Source organism: Sipha flava, unplaced genomic scaffold (assembly GCF_003268045.1).
Source record: "Sipha flava isolate LNK unplaced genomic scaffold, YSA_version1 163_pilon_pilon, whole genome shotgun sequence".
In the NCBI taxonomy this organism is placed as follows: domain Eukaryota; kingdom Metazoa; phylum Arthropoda; class Insecta; order Hemiptera; family Aphididae; genus Sipha; species Sipha flava.
In genome coordinates this window covers 281125-296939 of record NW_020271821.1, presented here as the reverse complement: position 1 = coordinate 296939, position 15815 = coordinate 281125, and positions in this window count along the sequence as shown.

Genomic DNA, 15815 nt, shown 5'->3' with positions numbered 1-15815 from the left:
GTAGTTTTATATTTATACACACACACACACATAAATATATATATATATATATATGATTTGAGGGTAAAAACAAAAAATAGAACAGTAGAAAATAATTTATACATAATGAAAATTGTATGGTAAAATTAAAATACTAGTTATCATAAATAGTTAAAACATAGAAGTGTAATATATATTACAATAATTTTTGGTTCCACACAAATCTAAAATTGTAAATACAAATTATTTAAAATTTTGATTTGTTTACATATAAATGTATTTAAAATCTCGCTTCAGGATCAATTTAATCGATTATCAATTAAAAAGCAAAATTTTAAAAATAACTCGAATACGATAAAAATAAAAAAAATATAGTTTTTCTTTCTTTCAAATGTAGCTTCTAACTCTTTAAATTACATATTCGATAAATTAATATTCAATTTTATAAAAACACTATAGGAACTAAATACAAATATATAGGATATGAAATTATTATTGAAACCAAGTTGCATATAAATATATGGTAGGTTAAAGTTATGATTTTTATAAAATATTTATATGTTAGTAACAATTTTTAGTATTTAGCTTTTAACATCAAGTAGCGTATTGAAAAGTATTTAAAGAAAACTACTAGTTTCAATTATTAAAAACGTATACAAAAATGTAATTTGAAAATCGAGAGTGGACTACACTTTAAGTTGTATAATTATTTTCGTTTTGTAGAAACTGCTTTCTCTACGTACATAATTTTTTAAAGAATACCATTATGAATACTACTATATACGAAAAAATGGCTTTATAGTAATAATACATTAAGTTTTGTGTCATTATAATATTATAACACAATATGAAAAATAATGAGCAAACCTCTAGAGAATCTTTTTGCCATACTTCACATTTTCACACATTTGCATCCTCTAAATGTTTTAAAAACATAGTACATTTGTAAATAATATACAAAACAATAGGTGGGTAATGTAAAAATTGTTCCTAGAAACACTTTCCTAACAAACTGCATAATGACAAATGATATCTTAAATAGATCTGTTTAACAAAATTTCGATTATACAGAACAAACTATTAGCGGAAAAAAAATTAATAATAAAAATTATAACTTTATTATTAACATGAAATACTCAAAGACGGTTCTGTCCGAATCGAAAAATAAAAGAAGCGAATGAAAATTAAAAATTTTAAATAGTTGAAATAATATTAATAATATAATATTGCTAGTGGTAAACTACAGCAGCACCGAAGATTATATTGTCATACATTATTTTATGATTAGAACGATCCTCGGAACGAAGTATAATAAGATTATATACGTATAGAACAAGATTAATGGCAATTCAAATAAATCGACTTCTTGAATTACTTCAATGACAATTACAAATAACTTTACTTCTACACTCCGTGCGGTGTACAATAACTTCAATATTTAACCGGCCAATATCAACTTAAAGTAACATTATTAAACAAAACATAGTGCGCAACGAAACTGACGCATGCGGACACTCTCGTCTTCGTAACGAATAACATCAATCAAACGTAAACACTACTTAAGCTTTTAGCCTATAACAACACCATCTGCATACCGAACTAACAAGAATTGCTCAAACGACAAACACAATACCAATACGATTTGTGTATGTGTATGTGTATGTGTGTGTGTGTGTACTATGTACATGACAAAATACGATCACGGTGAAATACTTTGATAATAAAAATGTATTTGAATATTTCAACATCACACGCGCGCAGCACAATGGTGACTGAAAAGGCCTTGTAAATGTCATAAGAAATTATTCAGTAAACTTATTTTTGCATAACAAGTTACGCTCGTTTTAATTATAAAAGACGCTGGAATATATTATTGCTTTCGGTAAGAAGTCACCGAAATATATTCTAAAATATTAAGCTTTGTGGATGTATGTATATACGTACATATATTTATGTGAAAATAACTTTGAACAACCACAGCTCAAAAAGCCCTCTGTGTGTGCGCCGTCGGTAGAAGGTTAAAACAAATAAAAGTATGGAGCGGAAACTTTGCGATTGATAAATGCGTATGGGAATAAAACGTATAATACGGTGTGTTTAGTAATTGTACACCTTGTGCTGCACACTCAGGAGAAAGGAAATTTGGAGAGAGAGAAAGAGAGAAATATCAAGTTTTATCAAGTTTTGATCCCAAATGTTGTCATTATAAATATTTTATACAGGGTGATTTTTTTTTTATTACTTGTGCTCGTTTTCTACGTCAACCGATGTTTTTGTAAAACACTTATTTTAACATGTTATCATCCCTACACAATTATTTCGCAAGCTAGTCAGGAAAAAAAAATATTCTAATTTAGAACGAAAAATAAAAATACATAAATCACCATTTTAAAAAAATGAAATACTTTAAATAACACCTAAATGATAGTGAGAAATGTAATTACCTAGATGAAATATTGTGCACTATAATAACTTGAAAATATATAATAATAAATGTTCTAATGCTACGTGAATGAAAGAATAAAATGAGTGATAAACGATCAAAAGAACCACCTTGTATGAAATCGAAAATGAAGTTGACGTAGGGTGGTGTAAATCGACTACGTAGTGTTTAAATTACGTGAAACTTCGCGTATATAATAGTACGAATCAAAAGACGAAATCAAAGGATCTACTTTCAAAGGGCACGGCGTCATCGTCATAATCAGCAACAGTAACTGCACCTCCGGTCTATATAATATTGTAATATAGTTAAAGCACATTATAATGGGCGAGCATCGCTGTGGATGTTGACTACGGCGTTCTCATTCGTTCAGAGGATTTGCAGGCGAAAACGAGCGTGCCATGGAATCAACCGAAATCACCGGGTCCGCGCTCGTATCAGGTACCTTTGATGCGAATTACCTTAAGGATTTTATACGCGTAATGACCCATACACGTAGGCATAAAAAAAAAAATCAAGTAGAAATATTAAAAACAATTGAAGATTGTTGTTACTACAGTATATTAGATTAAGTGGTGTATCCAATGATGATGATGTTAACCAACTCCTCTTACCGGTCGCGTTTGTTTCATAAAATACGTTACCAATATTAACATTCAATGCATATACGAAGTAAAAATTTTTTAATTTAACTCTGTCATTTTCACTGTTGATTTATATTTTTATGGTTAAAATATTATAAAATTAGTAACTTACAGATCAGATTTCTAACAGAAATAGTTTAAAAAATATGGTAATAGCAATAGGTACGAATACCTTTTTTAAAATTAAAATTACTCAAGTTGATTTGCTGGGTTTGTTCTACTCGTATAAGATGTTAGTGCACTATTCCGTATACCATTTTCCATCTGACGTTAATTATTATTACAATTTATTAAAATTACATAAGGCTATGTGAATAAACTAATAGTAATTATTAGTACCTAACCATCATGATGTTTAAATATTTTTAGTCCTTTTATAATATTTTGATTACGTATCTAACCCAACACCACATATTATTATACTTCTTGTCATTATCGTTCTTATCGTTATCATTGGTCGATACCAAATTTTATGCTTACATAGAAACGTATTAAACAAGGGATTACATATTATTAAAAAAGAAGTTTTTACTTTTAAAACGCAATGGAAATCCTGCAGGTTACGTGCCCGATAACATCGATGACACTAAGTGTAAAATGTGACTCTTAACATCCGTTTCATCGATACAATAACACTAACGCATCAGTGACCCGATTTTTTATACATGTCTTATAATAATCTCACTTCAATAATCATGTTTATTTCGATTGCAATTTCCTTCATTAGAATTAATTTGAGACAAAATAACGTTTCATGAGAAATTTTACTTATTTCAAAATCGCAGTATTCATATGCGTCACTAAAGTTCCATAAAGACTATTGTTTCACTAATTGGTATATCTTATAGTTATGTGTACACATAACGTACACCTAATCGAAAAGGCGGTTAGGATCCCGTCAAAAATCGACTGTAATATGTTATTAAAGATTAAGCCTACCGGCTGACATTGTCGGACAAACGGAAATAATGCTACCAGTATGTACCTGTATGTGTTAACCTGTAACCTGTGTGCGTTACAATAACTCTATGATTTCACGACGCTCATGATGTGTATAATGTGTATTATGTTAGTAAAATAAATTTATAAATTTAACCACGCCACCATCAATGACAATCGTTTAAATGATTAATATAACATATACAGTAATATACCATTATTACGGTCAATAATACTTTTGTACTGTAATTGAATATTGGATGAAAAAAAGGATGAAATGATTCCTAAAGTGTGCTCGTGAAGATTAAATCCAAAGGTACTTATCAATTTATCATGAGCTTAATATACTATACAAGTATATCTACTAGTCCTCCACAACAATGAAAAAACTTGACAAAAAGAATAATAATTATTTATATATTGATTATGTACATGTAACATGGATATAAATTACGTGTTTTTACAAACATTTTAGTTATTTTTGTACGTAATGACAATTTTTAAAAAAACATGTCCCGTACAATTATACGACTTCGTGTAGACCGCATTATAATAAACATGCGAAATACTGCATTATTAAAATATGTACTCGAGCTTTTTTAATTGAAGATTAAATTTGAAATTTTCCATAATGTACCGTGTAATTCACTCGAGTGAAATAATAATCATTTTTTTTTTTTATATTTACATCTGAATCTATTAATCATCGAAGAAGTCACCGTAAAATAAGTTTCTTAATTAAGATTAAACGTTAAATCAATATAATCTCATTCATTTACTTTCTTCACTCTTTTTTTTTTTTTAATTACTTTTTTAAAAAAAAAAAAATGTTTGGTAAATATTACTCTTGAGCCTTGCATTAAAACCTAAGAAGCAATATAAATATATTTACGGTTTTTTTTCACTTAATGTACGAATCGTGTGTTATACCGATTTGTGACGTTTAACGGATACAATAATATAAAAATTTCGTCGAGGCAATGAAAGATTAAAAATATAATGTATACGTTGACAAAGTTGTTGTCTCTTGCATTCTATGAGACATTACCTTCACACTATTCGTCCTGCGACGGTTCACAATATTATCTCAACTTAAAAACTATTATCAACTATGTTGTTTACGTTTGTGTGCTTTTATCGATCGCAAAGATTAGGCTGAGCAATTCAAACCTGAATTCATACCTGTTTAGCTTGCTGAGCGACAAAGAACAATTGAGCATAACACGATAGAGCATATACTTTTTCAACCACACGATTTATTTTTATTTATTGAAATAATATACAGGTTAGGACCCAATTACATGAATTAAATTTAAAATAGCATTTGAGAAAATTATTAAATAAATACAGAATTAAATTAAAGTTTAGTACAACAAAAAATTGAGCATAGAATATTTTATGCGTCCTTCAGATTTTAGAAATTTATTATCTTATATTCTCATATATTATTACACCAATTATTAATATACTAAACTTAAACGAGCCGCGAGCCGAGGGTCGAGCCCAACTTTATCGGCAACGTTATCGATTAATTTAATGCAATAAATATTAATTCTATCCGCGATATGCTGACATTTTAAATATTCAGCATTGGGAGAAAATATAAAATAGTTACGATACTTACGATTCCAAAATTATTATAGAAATAATTCAGTTTATATAGTGTTCGATCATCTATAGTTGTGTTACATATAGAGCGTTGTGTCGTATTGTATAGTGAAATTTCTATTTTTATAATATGGATATAACAATAATTTTTTCGGAAAGAGGTAAAGAATTGATCCAAGTGAATATTTACAAACATAAATTAATTGAAAAACGAAAAAAAGAAAAAAATCTTTTGGGATGGAAGTGTATCAGTGGTAAATGTTCAGCAATCATTTTCTCAGGTTTAGATAAACGTAATGTGATTGAAAATTTTGGACAACACAATCACAATCAAAATTTAATTGAGAAAATAGAAACACAAATTTTGAGAGAAATTGTGTATAATGTAGTTAAAATTGATGTAGTTAAAAATTGAAATTGGCAACATCGCCTAGTTTTTTATATCCAATCGTATAGGTTTCTTTTTGTATTTCTATACCCTTTGATATGCCGAAAAATGTGCTCATTCGTGCCGCAAAAAAAAGAGTTTTATGCTCAATCGTTTTACAGTCGTGCTGAGTTATTGCTGACAATTTGAACATTCAAATCGTACTAAAATTCTTAGAAATTCAACGAGAAAATCACACCTTCTGTCGAGGTAATCGCCATACATAAAATATTCGAGACGGCTTAAATATTTCCAAACAGACATTTTACGGATAGGTAACACATGTTTTTTAGTTCCACCTTACCTATCGTTAAAATATCATATTCTCAACTATAACATTCTCCAACTATCAGCTATTGTTTTATGAGCCCGAATACGGTATTTTTAAATTTTACACATAAGAACAAGTTGTGACACACCTCAAACAGTGTAGTAACATCTAGTGTTTTCGTAGACAATTTTCGTATTACTTTTTAATTTCAAATCGATAACAAAATAGTTATTCGTTCTTTCAGCTATATCGTAATGTTTTTTGATGCATAGCCTTAAAGTGTAAACATTAACTTATTATATAACACCATTATAGTTCGTAGGAAACGATTTCTCCACAACATTATTTTTATGTTTAAAAAGTAACTATTTTTTTCAATTTGCTTTTACTAAAGCCATAATAGTGGCTTAGGAGTTAATTGAACTCTTAAGTTACAAATTTACATATTCTTAGATAAGATGCAATGTAAACATTTTTAGATTAAGAATTCAAGTTGATATAATTAATATTAAAGTGAATAATAGGAGTAGAGCAAGCTTAAGGAAAAGATTTGAATCGGATGTAAGATTGCTTATAGAAGATGGGAATGAAAAAATATATAGTCTACTAAGAAAAAGAAAAGATCATTTGAATATACATGATTAGAGCCAGTTACAATGGTTGGAGTAGAATTTAGTGTAAGCTTAAAACAAGTATAATTATTATAAGGAATACGGCACGGCCTGGGTACAATATTTAAAATATTCTTGGAATAAGGAGTTGAATCAAATATTAATCATTTAATAAGATGACTTTACTTTTTATACGACTACATTTTTTTTAAATTTGGCATATATAAAAGCTTTAAGTTCCTTCGAAATCCAATGAATTCTTTTAAATTAAGTTAAATATCTTAAGTGTAGAAAGCGTAAGACTATATATTTTTATTTTTAATATAATTCAATAACATATATAATATAACAATTAGGTAAATTAATATAAATATAAATAAATATTATTTAAGAATTACAAGTTTTATTATTAGCTATATACCTAAGTAGATTTTCCCAATGAGTATTATAAAATATTACAGCGTTATATCCTACAAATAAACATAATATCTATCTTCATCAAATAGTTTTATAAGATCATTATTTTTTTAATAAATTACAAACTAGTTAAAAATCACTAATGGCTATTAAATTCAACCCCTTCAAATTCTTTTGTACAAAATCATTGTGCATGTAATTGTATAAATTTTATGTAAAATAAATAAAATAAATAAATAAATAAATTACTACTATAAATTGCATATAATTTGTTGTGAAATTTTTTGGATTGATATTTATTTTGACTCAATAGAAATATTTAATATGTATATCATATTATTTGTATATTCCGAGTTTTAAGTAGGCATATCACACCATTAAGCCGTGATATCTATAAAAATAATATATTATAATAAAATAATAATTTCATGACATAATAACAGTTTTTGAAGAATTTTAGATTTTTTTTTTTTTTTGTGATATGAATGTACATACTTAACGTAAAATTTTTTAATGATTTTGGCATAGATATGTTTATATCTTAAATGGTTACCGAGAAATATGTATGTAGGAATACAATTAAAAATATCTTTATAGCCAAAAATAAAACAATAATCATAGCATTGTATTTTAATTTAATAGTCTTATTAAATATTGTTAATTGATATAACATACTATGAGTGAATTATATGCTTTTTTTTCGATTAGAACAATTTCGAATATTATGCATAATATGTGCATTGAGCAGATGTAGGATAAAGTTTAGTAACGTTAAGTTGTTTTTTACAATTAAGAACACAAAAATATGTATTTATTCATTTAACAATAGCAATCTATGTTTATAAAATCTACCAATTATAAGATTCAGGGAATACTTAGTTAATATTTTAAGAAATATCCGCAATACCTACTTATACTCCTAATAAACAATTGGAATATACTGGTTGTTAGTTTAGTGACAAACTATCATACTAAATAGGTACAGCATAATATATATATAATACAGCATACCTATCTAATATTGCAATTAATTTCAAAATGTTTCGTTCAAATAACATTAACTGAACTGCAGTATTCGACTAAGATGATGATTTGTTTTATGATTTGTCAATAAATACAGTAGATGTAATATTTATATCAGTGAGTAGTGTTGAATTTACGAACAAAAAATAAATATTTATTCTAGTAAAAAAAAAAAAAAAAAACGTTATACGGACCAAAAACCGTAAGTATGCTCTCAAAGTTAGAAATATGTAAAAATGTACGTTTGTTCATAATAATTAGAGGTACCTATGTAAAATTATGCAAAGTACGAATTCGATAGTTTTCATAAAGACTTTACGTACAACGAATTTCGATCGTAACTAATTATGACACAGGACCGACCAAAAATAACGTGGAAAATCATAGAAACATATTTTATCCCCTTGAACGTACAGTACAATATCGAGGCGTGAAAGTATTACCATGATACGTTCAGATTAGATAAATACCAATTACCGCCTCAAAAATCAATCGGTCATACTCGTCAACAACAGTGGACAAGGAATCCCAACGGCATGAACTTCATGCAACGGAATACTATCGATCAAGCAAATAATAACAGACTGCCGCTCATCAAAAATCAGATTTAATATCCCAACTATAATTTGTATGAAGCCATTGGACCGACAATCACTGTCAACGTTATCCCTTTCCTCGAGGACACCGGACTTGACAAATTAATTTCAAATAATAAAATATTCTCATTTCTAACGTAGTTTAAACAAAAACTAATGGTCACAGCCGCCGAAGATTTAATTCAGATCGATAGAAAAAAAGAAAAAACACCCAACTACTACTACCCAAAAGTCCATCGTGTTTTCGATGTATTTTTATTATTTTTTTAAAATAGATTGGTTTTTAACAAATTTTTCACTGTAAATGTCTTCTCTATCTTTCTCTATCATTTGCCATATTTTTTAGATCCCTGTAGGAAGTGACTCTTGCATCCTGCGTTATTTGGTTAATATATCTCGCCCTAGGTCGTCCTCTTGATCTTGTTCCATCTATAATTCCTTCAATTATTAAGCAATGCAATTCATCTCCAAGTCTCAAAAATGTGTCCTATCATCTGCCATCTCCTTTTCTTTATGGTGTCTATCAACGTTTGTTTTTCATCTACTGTCCTCAATATGTCTTTATTTGATCTTCTATCAGTCCAGCTTATTCTCTGCATCTTTCTCCAACACCACATCTCCATAGCTTCTAATATATCTAATACATCGGTATATTCAACGGGTCATTATTGGGCTCACGAACGATATCACTTGTTTGAGCAGGTAACGTGTAGTATAAAAAACAGCAAGAAACACCTCCCGTAGAACCGAAACCAACGTTTCAGGAATCGGTTAATCGCACGGCGTTCACGTGTAGGCGGGTGAGGCGTGTGTGCTACGACTGAACGTTTACCGCGTGAACACCGAACGCGATGACGGCGCGTATCGAAACCAGTCGTCACCGGTCGTAAGGTTCTATTTGGACCAGATAGTAGCGCGAACACACGGGCAGGTACTAAGCGGTCCCCAAGTGAAAATCGATCGACACGGAATTGTCGTCCACGATTCGACGTCTTCTCGAAAATGTTAACGTTTCGTCGTGGACGATTTATCATCCCTGTGCGGTAACACCGCAGCGATCTGTGACCGGTCCGAGTATCGGATGTACGTATAAATGGCACGAAGAACGAATAAAAATATGTTTATTCTAATAAAACGATCATTCGAATTAAAAAAGGTTAAAAATGTATTCCTTTTACCCAATTAAAAAAAAAAAAAATAAAAAATAAATGTACGGCTGACTATCGCTTATGTTGTTTAGTGTTCTCATCGCACCAAGTCTTGTTTGTCGTCACGGCTAAGTCAACATTTTTCTGATCTCTTTTTTCTGCCCGACAACCTTACGCTTTCGGATTGTCGAATATTATAATTTTCGAAATTATGGTGGAGGGGGGGGGTGAGAAAACAATCATTTTCTTCGCGCTAATTTGATCGTCGTCGTCACGTCAACGGGCTATGTATATATTTTTTTCAACTTGCTCTGTTTAACTATTTAAGGCGAGAGAAAAAAATGAGCACATAAATAAAAACTTGTTAACTAAAATGGTTAACTGTAGAGCAGTCGTTGTCTTCATTTTTATTATTATTATTATTATTATTATGTTCTGATCGTTGGAATCCATATGATAAAACGTTTGACTGAAGGAATAAATGTCTGCAATATTATTACTATTGTACCGGAATGAAACGCCGAAACAACTGACATCAGTAATACATTTTCGTGCGATTATAATGACTCATATTATGGCTTATAAACAAATCGTCAAACAAATTTATAATTGTAATAAAAAAAATTTCTTTTCGTAGTATACATAATAATGCGATTCCCTCGTGACAGTTAAACGTGTACGTGTGCGTGCGCACATTTAGGCATGTGATGTACGTACAATGTACGAACGTCGGAATAAAGCGACCTTTTAATGAACATAATTAATTTTGTGTAATAAACGTCCGTTAGCTTCTTGCGCGCGCTCTCCTACACATTTTTCCTACCGTAGTTCGAAATCTTGGAAAACTATTCATTTGCCGGACGTAAATACATACTATTATTGGAATATTGATTTTACGCGTACGTACTGCAACACCGTAGCTATTAATTAAAACCAAGTTTTTCTTTTATTTTTATTCAAACCGTAAAAGTTTCAGAGTAAAGGGATCGGGTGCGATAATGATTTTAAACAAGATCCATAAGTGCATCCGATATCGGATTATAATAATATACTTGCTCCGTTAAATGTTGATATTATTATTTTATTTCCTCGTTATTATTATTATTATTATTATTATCTGTGTAAAATAAATCATTAGTATATTGAACCATCGGACGCTATATTAGATTTATAGATTTTTTGCAATCTCTTTATCATACTTTTGAGTGTAAGAAGTCATATCGAATCCCGTCCACAGTATATTACTTGGGTTGGGTTGTATACTGTATAATATATAGGTACGCCGTTGTTGAATCTCGGGGGAACTTTGAGTAATTATACCTCTGCAGCTTCGGAAATTCGTTGAATGTATATGGTAACATTTTTGTTTCACTTAGAATTCTATATTCGCTAAATGTGAACTCACATTTATATACTTTTCCGTAATAAAAGCGAAATAATTATAATAATAAGTAAAATATAACACACACACACACACACACACCAAAGCCTATCCCTTGTGCATACCGATTGCAATGCTTATATCAACACATATCGTTTCTACGGTGTTAAAATTATAATTTTAATTATCTGAAATCTATGTCTCTAAAGATTAGTGATCAATACTACGTACAATAACATGCGATGTTTTCCGTTATGATATTAAATAATAGTGAAGTGCACATTATCACGACGGTGCAATATTTTATTGTAATTGATTTTCACTATTATTAATAAACGTACAAAATAATAATAATAATTATAAATAAGCGTAATTGTTTGACGAAAACACAAATATAATTGTGTACAATGTTGGCAAGGGTTATATCTCAACGAATTTCGTTTCTCAGTTTTAGTTATTGTATTACGTAAAACGATAAAACTGTGAAGTTTTATATAACCGTTCGTAAATGTTTTAGACCTTTAATTATTGATCGTAACAGTTTTGTGAAAGTGCTTCGTTCCGCTGTACCGTTATCTGTTCTCTCCCCCCAAAAATAGTATATAGTCATATTCATATTCAGCAGCGAACTCGGCATTTTTAATTTTTAGTCGGCCGTTTATAACATTATTCATTTCGCTGCGGAACTATATATTCCAAATAGCGTTTTGCCTTATAAATTACAATATATTTTTACGGTCCACATTAAAATACTCCTGTTGGCTTCTGTGCATCCTTGTTTCCCGATGTAATGTAACATCAAATTATTTTATGGAACGTTTGCTGAAACGCAGTTTTATTTAAAAGTAAAAGTATAAAAATAAAACAAAAAAATAATATGGATGTGGTAGTTTTTCTCTTTTAATGTTACAGTGTTCTGCTATAATATACAATGTATATGTCATGTCCTGTCATGTCGGACGATTTAGTACAATAGGAATAAAAACTATTGATACATATCAATATGTGAAAAACGTTTAATCTGATCCATCGACGAAAATCAATAATTGTGCTTCAAAATAAAATTAACTTTAATGTTTTATTATATTTTGTTTAACATATTGAATAATTGTTCATATTATCGATGTATAATGATTATTTATTAATCACCATACAAGCAGAACATATGGGTTTCATTTTTAAAACTGTTGCATTGATTTTTAACTGTCATTAATCTATAATAATTATCGTGCCTTACAATTTTTTAAGACGATAAAATATCAAACATTAAAATTTCGAAACAATAAAACGTATGCGAAATAAATTATTTTCAAATTACGGTTACATTCTACAGACATATATTTTTATAACATGCTTGTGCACGTACATTGAGTATTTGTACTGTTGGGGTGTAAATAAAAATGTACTTTTCATCAACAGTTTACTCTTATTTTCTAATTGTTCTATGCATTTTATTCGATATCGAATACTTTCCATACTAAATGATTATGTAATAATATTTACACAAGTCGATCGACATAGTTGACTTTGATTGTAATCTATACTTACTATAAATATCATTTGAATTTCGAAAGAAAGAAACTGTAGCAATTTTTCACGGCATTATTGAATTAAAACTGTATTGCACAAAAATACAATCGATTATAAATATTTTCTTTCCAGTCTAAACAACGAAAATGTATAGTTCCTTAATATAACGATTTTTTTGTCTAACTGATTATCGATGAATAAATTTTGGGTTGAATTTTCCTTCGATTTTGGATTACGTTTGGTTTTTCATACAGATTTAATTACAATACGCTTTTCGCTATATTTTAGGGTGCATACTGAAAATCTTCAATTTGGCCATTGGGACATTTTTCTTATATCCTTTCACCGAAAATATTTTCATATATTAAAACTCTTATTGATTGTATACATACGATGTATACAAATACATAATAAACTCAAATGAGAATTTTAATATCGACATTAATATAATATTATCTACTGAAAAACGTAAACAATTGGTTTGATATGAAGTCAACTCAATTAAAAATAACTGGAAAACATAACCATTAACTTTTCTACAAAATACAAATAACGATTGGCAAACAATGACTTTCTAAATTTGAACGCTTACGGTTTATAATATTGGAGTTTAAATTTTTTAGTATATTTTACCCGAAAATCGAACAATTTGATAGAGTTCAAAACAAAGGTTCGACAAGGATTTTCCTTTGTTGGATTCCCGTTTTCATTCATTCTTCTCGACGCTTGTAAATACTGATGGGATTGTAATTGTTTTAAAATCGAATACAATAATCATCGCGATCAAAAATTTAATCTAAACGAATTTCCATGCAAGCTCAATAGGTGTACAAATGAGTTTGAAACGAGTGTTCAGATTTTGTTGTATTACCCGTGAGCTACCGAGAATATTAAAAAACATCCCCTAATTACAGCTCGTTTTCTATTATATTTTATATGTATTATATTTATTATATATATTTTATATCTATTATATTTTTATATGTTTTATTTTATATGTATAACACAAAAATGTTTCCAAAAAAAAAAAAAAATAAAAATAAAATTAAAGTTGTAATGTACGGTAAACAAATAGAACACTAGCGTCTCACACACAGATTTTGTGAGATAGATACGCAGTTGCCTCCGGTTTACGGCTTTGCAACACGTTGGTTTTTTATATAATAATTTAATAAAACTACAAATAGTTAAATTTTATCAGTTTAGGTGCAAGGCATTATATATATATATATACGTTGGAATCGATTGCACGCAAGGTTTGTTGTATATGAATGTTTGCATTTGTACGGTTTTTGAAAGAAAGCGAAAATTATACATAAAAAAAGTCCGCGTTTAAAGTAATAGTCAAGTATTTACGTCGATTTATATCCGCCCAACTCTATTTCCAACAGCTCTCGGGAGAAATTTTTTTAATTCTCGTATATTTCCATTGTACCCTGCAATTATGACTGGCCGCCTTCACCTCGGACGCTTGCATGTTTTTTCAGTCGGTCCGAACGTCAAATTATGTAGCAAATTATGTAATCGTTTATTCGATAATTCATTCAGTACAATGCATGTAAATAAACCCCAAGCGATTTACTCTAAGGTTAAAAGTGCCTGTACTATATTGATAAATCCAACATTTTAATTTTCGTTATAATTTTGATTTCAATCCGACAAAAATTACTGTAATATCAAACGAGTATAGTTGTACGTGGGTTTTTAATGCAGTGGTTTATTATTATTTTTAAATAGTTTCGCTTAAACTGCGAATATTTTTCATTTCACGGTGGGAAAAAAATAAATATTTTGTCGAAAAATGTTAAGGCAAAATTGTCAAGTACATCATTGAGCGCATTTTTTTGCGTAATGTTTGAAGAAGAAAAAATGCAACCAGGAATTCGGGAACACGAAAAGCCGATCCCCGGAACAATCCGGACGCGCTCACATAAGGCAATTTCGTATAAAAAAAAATAATAATAATAATATTAAAACTACCAAAGACTAATACGTACACTGTGCGTTTTTATGGAGTTATGCGTTTCAATATGTATCATCGGATCGTGGGGAAGTTGTTCGGATCGACAAACGAGTCCGTAACCGTATAATATCGTTTTCATTTGAACTCACATATATCAGCGAAACAGAATATTTTCGCATATTGTTTTTGCGATGATGGCGGTGGGGCTGACATCGGACGGGGATGATGACTTTGTCCGCGGATGCGGAGAGGGGGGAGGTACGGCGTGGTGGTAGCTGCAAAGTGATAATCGGAGAAACTATATGTTGGTGCTGTGGTGACGGGCGGGATGGAAAAGAGTGACGAGAAAAACGGACGGCGTGGTGGGAAGGGGTGTGAGTGCGGTGATGGCGAGGAGATGTGAGCGAGAAAATGGGGTAGGTGGGTTGAAGCCGCTGTGTCAAAAAGCGTCAGCAGTCGTCATGTCATGTAAAAAAGGGGTGGAAGCACACGCGCGTAGAGATGAGAGACTACGGTAGGAGGTTGCAGCTAGGGGAGGGATAAAATCACCCTCTCGGTACGGGTCTGCGCGTATTTTTACCCTCCACCGCCGTACCAAAGCATTCGCCCAACCTTACCCCACCACCCTTACCCATCCGCGATCCGCAAACGTTTCGTTCGCAATTAAAACCTCCGTGGTGACGACGACGACGGCAAGTGTGTGCACGCGTGTGAATGCAAACGTGATCGCGTGTGCGTGCGTGTGGGCAGGTGTATTGCGCGTAGATGCGTATTAGTGTGTGTGTGTACAGCATTGGCAGTTGTAGTGGAGGCGGTGGCGGTGGTAGTGATTGTT